The sequence below is a fragment of the Grammomys surdaster genome, unplaced genomic scaffold (assembly GCF_004785775.1).
Source record: "Grammomys surdaster isolate TR1022 unplaced genomic scaffold, NIH_TR_1.0 279, whole genome shotgun sequence".
NCBI classification, from domain to species: domain Eukaryota; kingdom Metazoa; phylum Chordata; class Mammalia; order Rodentia; family Muridae; genus Grammomys; species Grammomys surdaster.
In genome coordinates, this window is record NW_021604720.1 from 9,574,213 (window position 1) to 9,580,615 (window position 6,403).

The 6,403-nt window shown below is 42.6% G+C and overlaps 1 pseudogene; it reads left to right on the forward strand.

Annotated features, from left to right (window-relative positions):
- The first annotated feature begins 4,058 nt into the window (after positions 1-4,058).
- Positions 4,059-4,309, forward strand: LOC114629290 (annotated as a pseudogene).
- The last annotated feature ends 2,094 nt before the right edge of the window (positions 4,310-6,403 follow it).

The window sequence follows — 6,403 nt, forward strand, 5'->3', positions numbered from 1 at the left end:
GCTTTCTATGAGCTGGTGGCGTTTCCACCATTTGACTTAGATTACAAGCGGAAGTGACTCTAGGGAAGGACTCAAGAAGAGCACGAGGTGAGGGTAGGGTGGAGGACAAGACTTAAGCATGGTTTCTAGTCCCCGCCCTAGACATCAAGATACCGGGCTGCCCCAATCTGTTCCAAGCTCTCTCCCGCATACTCAATGTGCAATGCTTTGATTCTCATGTACACTAGGGGGCGCAAGCAGGCTTGTTTTCCAGGATGGCCCTAAGAAATCCTCAGCTACTCTAGGGGATGGGGCATAAAGGGAATGTTGCCAGGAGCCACACTGTCTCTGAACGTGCTGAGGGTAAACAGATGTTTGAGGATGGGGTCTAAAAAAGGAGGGGAACATCCTCATGAATTGCTCGACGCTGTTTTCTGTATTTGTTTTCTCCTCGATCAGCCTTGGAACTCTGAGCTGAGGCTAAAAGGGCAAGTTATGTAAGGGCCCGGGCACTCCTAGGCTGGCAGACCCTCAGCCTCAGGGTGAGTGAACACCTGGGAGCTGGTGACCCGGAGTGGCTCTTTCAAGTTGGCTGAGACTGAACCACTACAGTAAGGCCAGTGTTTCACCCATTCCTGAGCCGGCCAGGCAGGAGACTCGTGTCTATGGAAAAAAAGGCCCTACATATCCTTTGCTCTGGAAAGAAGGGTCGTGCTTTTGGCCCTAAATTGCAAGAACTCTTTTACCAAACGGACCTGTGCACCACTGACCTACTTTTTCCGCAGAGCAGACAGAAGCCAGCCCAAGAGTACACAGCCTTCTTTTCCACCCGTCTCCTCCAATTCCTTCAACAGTGGCCTTGTTGTCCCAGGCTAGGGAACTACGGGTGTGGACCGAACTTTCCTGGCCCACCGAAGGGAAATGAGCGGAGGAAATCCGCACAAGGTTTTTTTTACTGCCAAATATTTCTTTCCCTAGGAAGACAGTACATTCAGGCCACTGAGTGGAGACTGGAGTTAGGCCAGCCATAAACTATCCTAATGAAGACTAATAGGGACTACAATTACTGTTGACTTCAGAATGCAAACACGAACTTTAGACAGTGATCCCTAGCAGCCGGTGAAGCCGGGCACAGATGCCGCGCAATGTTTTTGCCGTTGCTTAGCAATGGAAAGTGAACTGTTCCTGCCTCTTATCACTGGAGGTGGAGGTAGGACAATGAGCTTTATTGGACTGAATAGGTATAAAATTAGTTTATTCTTTCTCACTTGGAGAAGGCAATTGGCAGCACAGCAGATGTCTTGGATGAGGGGCCCTGCAGAAGTTGGGGGAGGAGGGTGGTCTCCTTTCTATCTCAGCTGATCCTGACCAGCCTTGTGTTTTCCTCCAGATAAAGTTTGAATTTTGCCTGGGAGGGACCCTCCAGAATTATCATTAGAGAAAACATATACAAATGTAAGCCACAGCCCAGGTTGGAAATGAGATCGAGGAGAATGAAATCTTAGTAACAAGAAGGCTAAGGGTGTCCCCAAATCCACTAATCAGGATAAATAACTGATGTAATGTTAGATATAGACATTTTAGGGTCTCTGCGCTTGACACTGTATTAGATCATATGTGTTGATTTGTAGGTAAAAGAAAGTATTGGAGAAAAATAAAAATTGGTACCCCCCAAAATCCACAGTGAAGAAGATACAAAAATGTAAAGCCATTTCTCCCCTTTGATCTCAAGCTCCAATGTGGTATGTGATTGACCTCTCCGAAACAGAGTGTGATGGTGTTTGCCAGAAAGTCTTGTTGCTGCACTCAGATTTCCTCCTTCTGTAGGGAGGGTCTCTTTCTCCAGTCCTTGTGCTGACCTCTCCTGAAACTGCAGTGAGGTAAGTGGAGTGAGAGAAACCCACTGAGGCTTCCTGGGCAATGACACGGAAAGGACCTTGGTCTCTGCTAACCCACCCGGTCGGCTAGAAATTTCCAGATACCCTGTTCCTAAAACAACAGGCTGAGCCCAGGGCTGGCAGCTGATGGCAAAACCACCCCTTTTCTATGCTTTCTGAACAAAGACTCACTGTGTAGCTGAGGCAGACTCTCACAGTCATCTGGAACCAACCTTCTCAGTGCTGGGATTATAGGTGTGGGCCACCGCTCCTGAGTGTCCCCTTCTCACCAGCATTCATGGTAACGTGGCTATTGGGGAGTTTTCGATGAAATCACATGGGCTTGCTAAAAGCAAATCTTTTTTTTTTTAATTTAAAATCAACACATAGGGTTTGACTCAATGCACACCATGTACACTAGGGCAAACAACGAAGCCTAAAGAGGTCCGCCTCTTCATTCCTAGAACCCATCACGATGACCTTATACAACAAAGACATTAGGCAGATGGGATTGGATTAAGGATTTTGAGATATAAATCCTGGACTCTTCAGGTGAGCCCAACTGGCGACAAAGGTTCCTGTGAAGAAGAAAGGCCATGTTTCAACAGAAATGGAGAAAGGTCTAAAGACACTAGGCTTCTGGATTTTAAAAGGCAGCAAGGGGCCGTGGGCCAAGGAGTGTGGCAGTTTCCAAAACCCAGAAGAGTCAGAAACACATTTGTTCCATGAGCTTCCACAAGAAACACATTCTCCTTCACATCTTGCCTTAAGCTAAGGGAAGGCAACAGTAGAACTCTGACCTCTGGCACCGCAAGAGAATCCAATTAGGATGTTTTAAGGCACAGAATTTGTGCTAATTTGTTCCAACAGAAGTAGGAATCAGGACGAATAGACTAGCACTAGTCTCATCTTCAGAGAAGTATATAAAAACCCATCCTCCACCTTCTGAAAGACTTAAGTGCTTAAGCTATCTGTTTTGCATCCTCAACATCTGTTTGGGGTCTTTCCCCCATGTATACATGCTCTCATATGTGTAATACATTAATGAGTAAAAACAACTCCCCATAACATCCAGTTACTATTAAAAAAAAGTTTTCGGTAAACTTGGGATACAAAGAAATTTCTTTAACCTAATGTGAGCTATCTCCCAACAGGGCATAACAAACACTACATTTAAAGGTTTGAACGCTTTTAAGAATCCTTGCTTGTATCCAGTACCACAGAGCAAGTGCTAGCCATGCAATAAAATGGGAAACCCAAAGTAAAGGGGACAGGAATTGGGAGCTACATTCCTTGCTTTTCCTTGTGTTGTGATAAAAGAATCTTGACAAATGCACCCTAAAGGGCAGGGATTTCTTGGGCTCACTTCACTGTGGCAGAGTAAATTCCACTATGACAGAGATGTCTCAGTGGCAGGAGCTTAAGGTAGCTAGTCACACTGCATCTGCTGTCAGAAACCAGAAGGTGAGCACCAGTGCCCAGTGCTTTCCTCTTTCTATTCTGCTTTCCCAAGCCCAGGAAGTGATACTGCCCTCCAAACTCTGGGTCTCCCATCTCAGTTAACCTACTCAAGATAATCCCTCACAGGCTAACTTAATCTAAACAATCCCTTGAAGGTTCCCAGAGACTCATCTCTAAGATGAGGCAGCAGAGCCCAGTCAAGTTGGCGAACAACACTAACCATCATAAAAATCAAAGAAGCAGATTAGACATGAACTAAGTGTGACATGAATATTCTAAAAAAAAAAAACCCTAATAGCTGTACAGAGAGATTATAAGAATTAACAAGTGTAGTTAGTAAGGTTGAAAGATAAAAGAATAATATTATAAAGTGAGTAATTTTTCTATAGATTGACCAAAGGTTTAAAGATGTAGCTTAAAAACACAAACTTTTCAACTGTATTTCTATCAAATAGTGGGAGGGAGGTGGGGAAAAAAACTAAAAACAAATATAACAATTAATCAGAAGAATTTTCATAGAAAACCTATGGCATTTATTAAAACCTAACAATAAGTGGTCTGTAGATCCAATATCGTTCCGGTCAACACGCCAATTAACTTATTCGTGGGATTTGCTGAGTGGTTATTTAAGATACATTTTTGTTTGTTTGTTTGTTTGTTTTAAACCCAATGGCCAGAAGCTGCTCGGTATGTGTCCGGGGCTTGTTCTCCTGCCTGTGGAGGTAGGCGTCTACCACGAGCATGCTCTGACAGATCCTCCGGCAGGCCGAGAAGCACCCAGCTTGAGCCCCTCCTCTCGTCATATTTATTGGAGCAGGAGGTACTTCAGCAGCTCTGTATGTGATGCGCCTGGCGTCGCTCAATCCAGATGTCAGCTGGGACGGGAAGAATAGCCCCGAGCTTGGAACGAGGTCTACTCAGTGAATGTGGACTTCAGCAGACTCAAGAGAGAAGACCCCCGAAAACCACAAGGTTCCATAGCGCTGCTGTGAACAAGGTGTTTCAGAAGCCATCCTCACAGTTCTCCACTTAAGCAGGAAATGCTTCTCTTCTGAGTGCACGAAATCAGGTTGACTTGGGGAAACTTGTTCCACTGATCAATAAATCTCTGCAACTTGGAGGGAAAAGAAAAGCCAAGGGGAGGTGGTATCTCCGTATCACAGTCATAGTAGTTAAGAAAACATGTTGTTTATGCAGGGCAATGACCAGAACCATAGAATATAAGACGGAGCCCAGGAATATATGGACCTATTATATAGAAGTCCAGTTAGTTGAAATGCTGATAGTACGAATCAAAGGAGATGTCTAAAAAAATATTCTGGCAATACAAAGGCACAATGTGAAGGGCACTTTCATGTGTCCTTGCTGGGAATAGATACTGGTTTTGTTTGTTCATTTGGTTGGTTAGTGGTTTGTGTGAGTGTGTGTGTGTGTTTAGTGGTAGTGGTGGTGTGTTTTTTAATTACAAAGCCAGGAATTATCTTCACATTAAAAGATGCACATACTCTGAACTCAGTTGTTCTACCCTAGATAGAGGTCTAGATAAATGCAAATATCACTGCATATATGCATCAGGACTCTTTGTCCATCTCATGCTACTATCAGTAGGAAATGAAAAGTCTGTGATAGAGTCTCAACGTATAATATTATGCACCTGGAAAAAAATAGAAGAGCCTGTGCCTATATCCACTTGCAGGTCTTATCTATAGAAATCAAATGCCAAAGAAAGTATGTGATGTCCTTCTATTAGTATTTATATGAAATTCAAGAAACGATAAATGGAAAGGACCTCCATCTTGATGTGTGAGCACCTTGAAATAATATATCAATATAATGGCAAGAAAAAGAAGCTGGAGACACTGTAAACAATTCTCTGCATCTTAGCTCTATAGTAGGAGTAGAGGCCCAGGGCAAACTGCTATCCCCCACAGCATAGATTTACGACAGGTCAGAGAACTTATATAGGAACCCAGTGTTGGCCTTCACCAGGAAAAGTTCGCAGCAAAATGAGACAAAAAGAAACAGTTTGAAGAAATCTAACAAAAGCCAGACCTGGTCAGGGTATTGGTGCTATCGGAGATAGAATTTAAAATAACCACGATCAATAGCTTAAAATCAAGAATGGGCAAATAGACAATTAAAAATCAGTTGGGTACATGAGCAGAGTGATGGAAATCCTAAGAGAAAAAAAGGAACCACTAGAAAGAAAAGCCACAGTGACATAAACGAAGAGTGCCTTTAATGAAGAGTGTCATAGACTGGACATGGCTGAGGAAACAGTTTCTGAACTTTAGTCTGGTCAACCGCCATATCAATGGGTTCTGTGTGCACAGACTCAACCAACTTTAAGTTGGAACTACTGGAGAAAATATGCATCTGTACTGAAATGCAAAGACTTTTTCCCTGGTCATCATTTTCTAAACGATACTACACACAATTATTTACATACTGTTTACACTATTTTAGGTACCATAATCCCACTCGGGAGGATTTAAAGCACATACTTGAGTCAACTTTTTATATTCGGCCGTGAGCATCTGTAGATGCGTATATCCATAAGAAGACCTGGAACCAAAACTATTACTTAACTTACAATTTCTTTTTTTTTTTTTTTTTAAGACTATGAGCGTTAACATACAGTATCAATGGCAATTGTGGAAGACGCTGCTGGAGAGAACACAGGGTTCTAAGAAGAGATATAAAAATAAGTAAAGATACTTTTAATGTGATGAAAATCGAAACAGACTTTATCAAAAATTGTGTGTAGTAAAGGGCCGTGCCTGTGCGGAAATTTCTAGCACTTAGTGGATATATTAGAAGAGAAGAAATATCTAAAATCAATAACCTATCCTTCCACCTCCTGAAACTAGAAAAGAGAGAACAAATTAAATCTGAAGTAAGCAGAAGAAAAGAAAAAAAAAAGGTAAGAAATTACAGCAGAAATCAAGAAATCAATAGAGAAAATAAATGACTACAAATGCTAGTTCTCTGAGAGGATCCATAAAATGTATCAGCTTCTAGCCAATTTAACAGAGAGAGAGAGAGAGAGAGAGAGAGAGAGAGAGAGAGAGAGAGAGAGAGAGAGA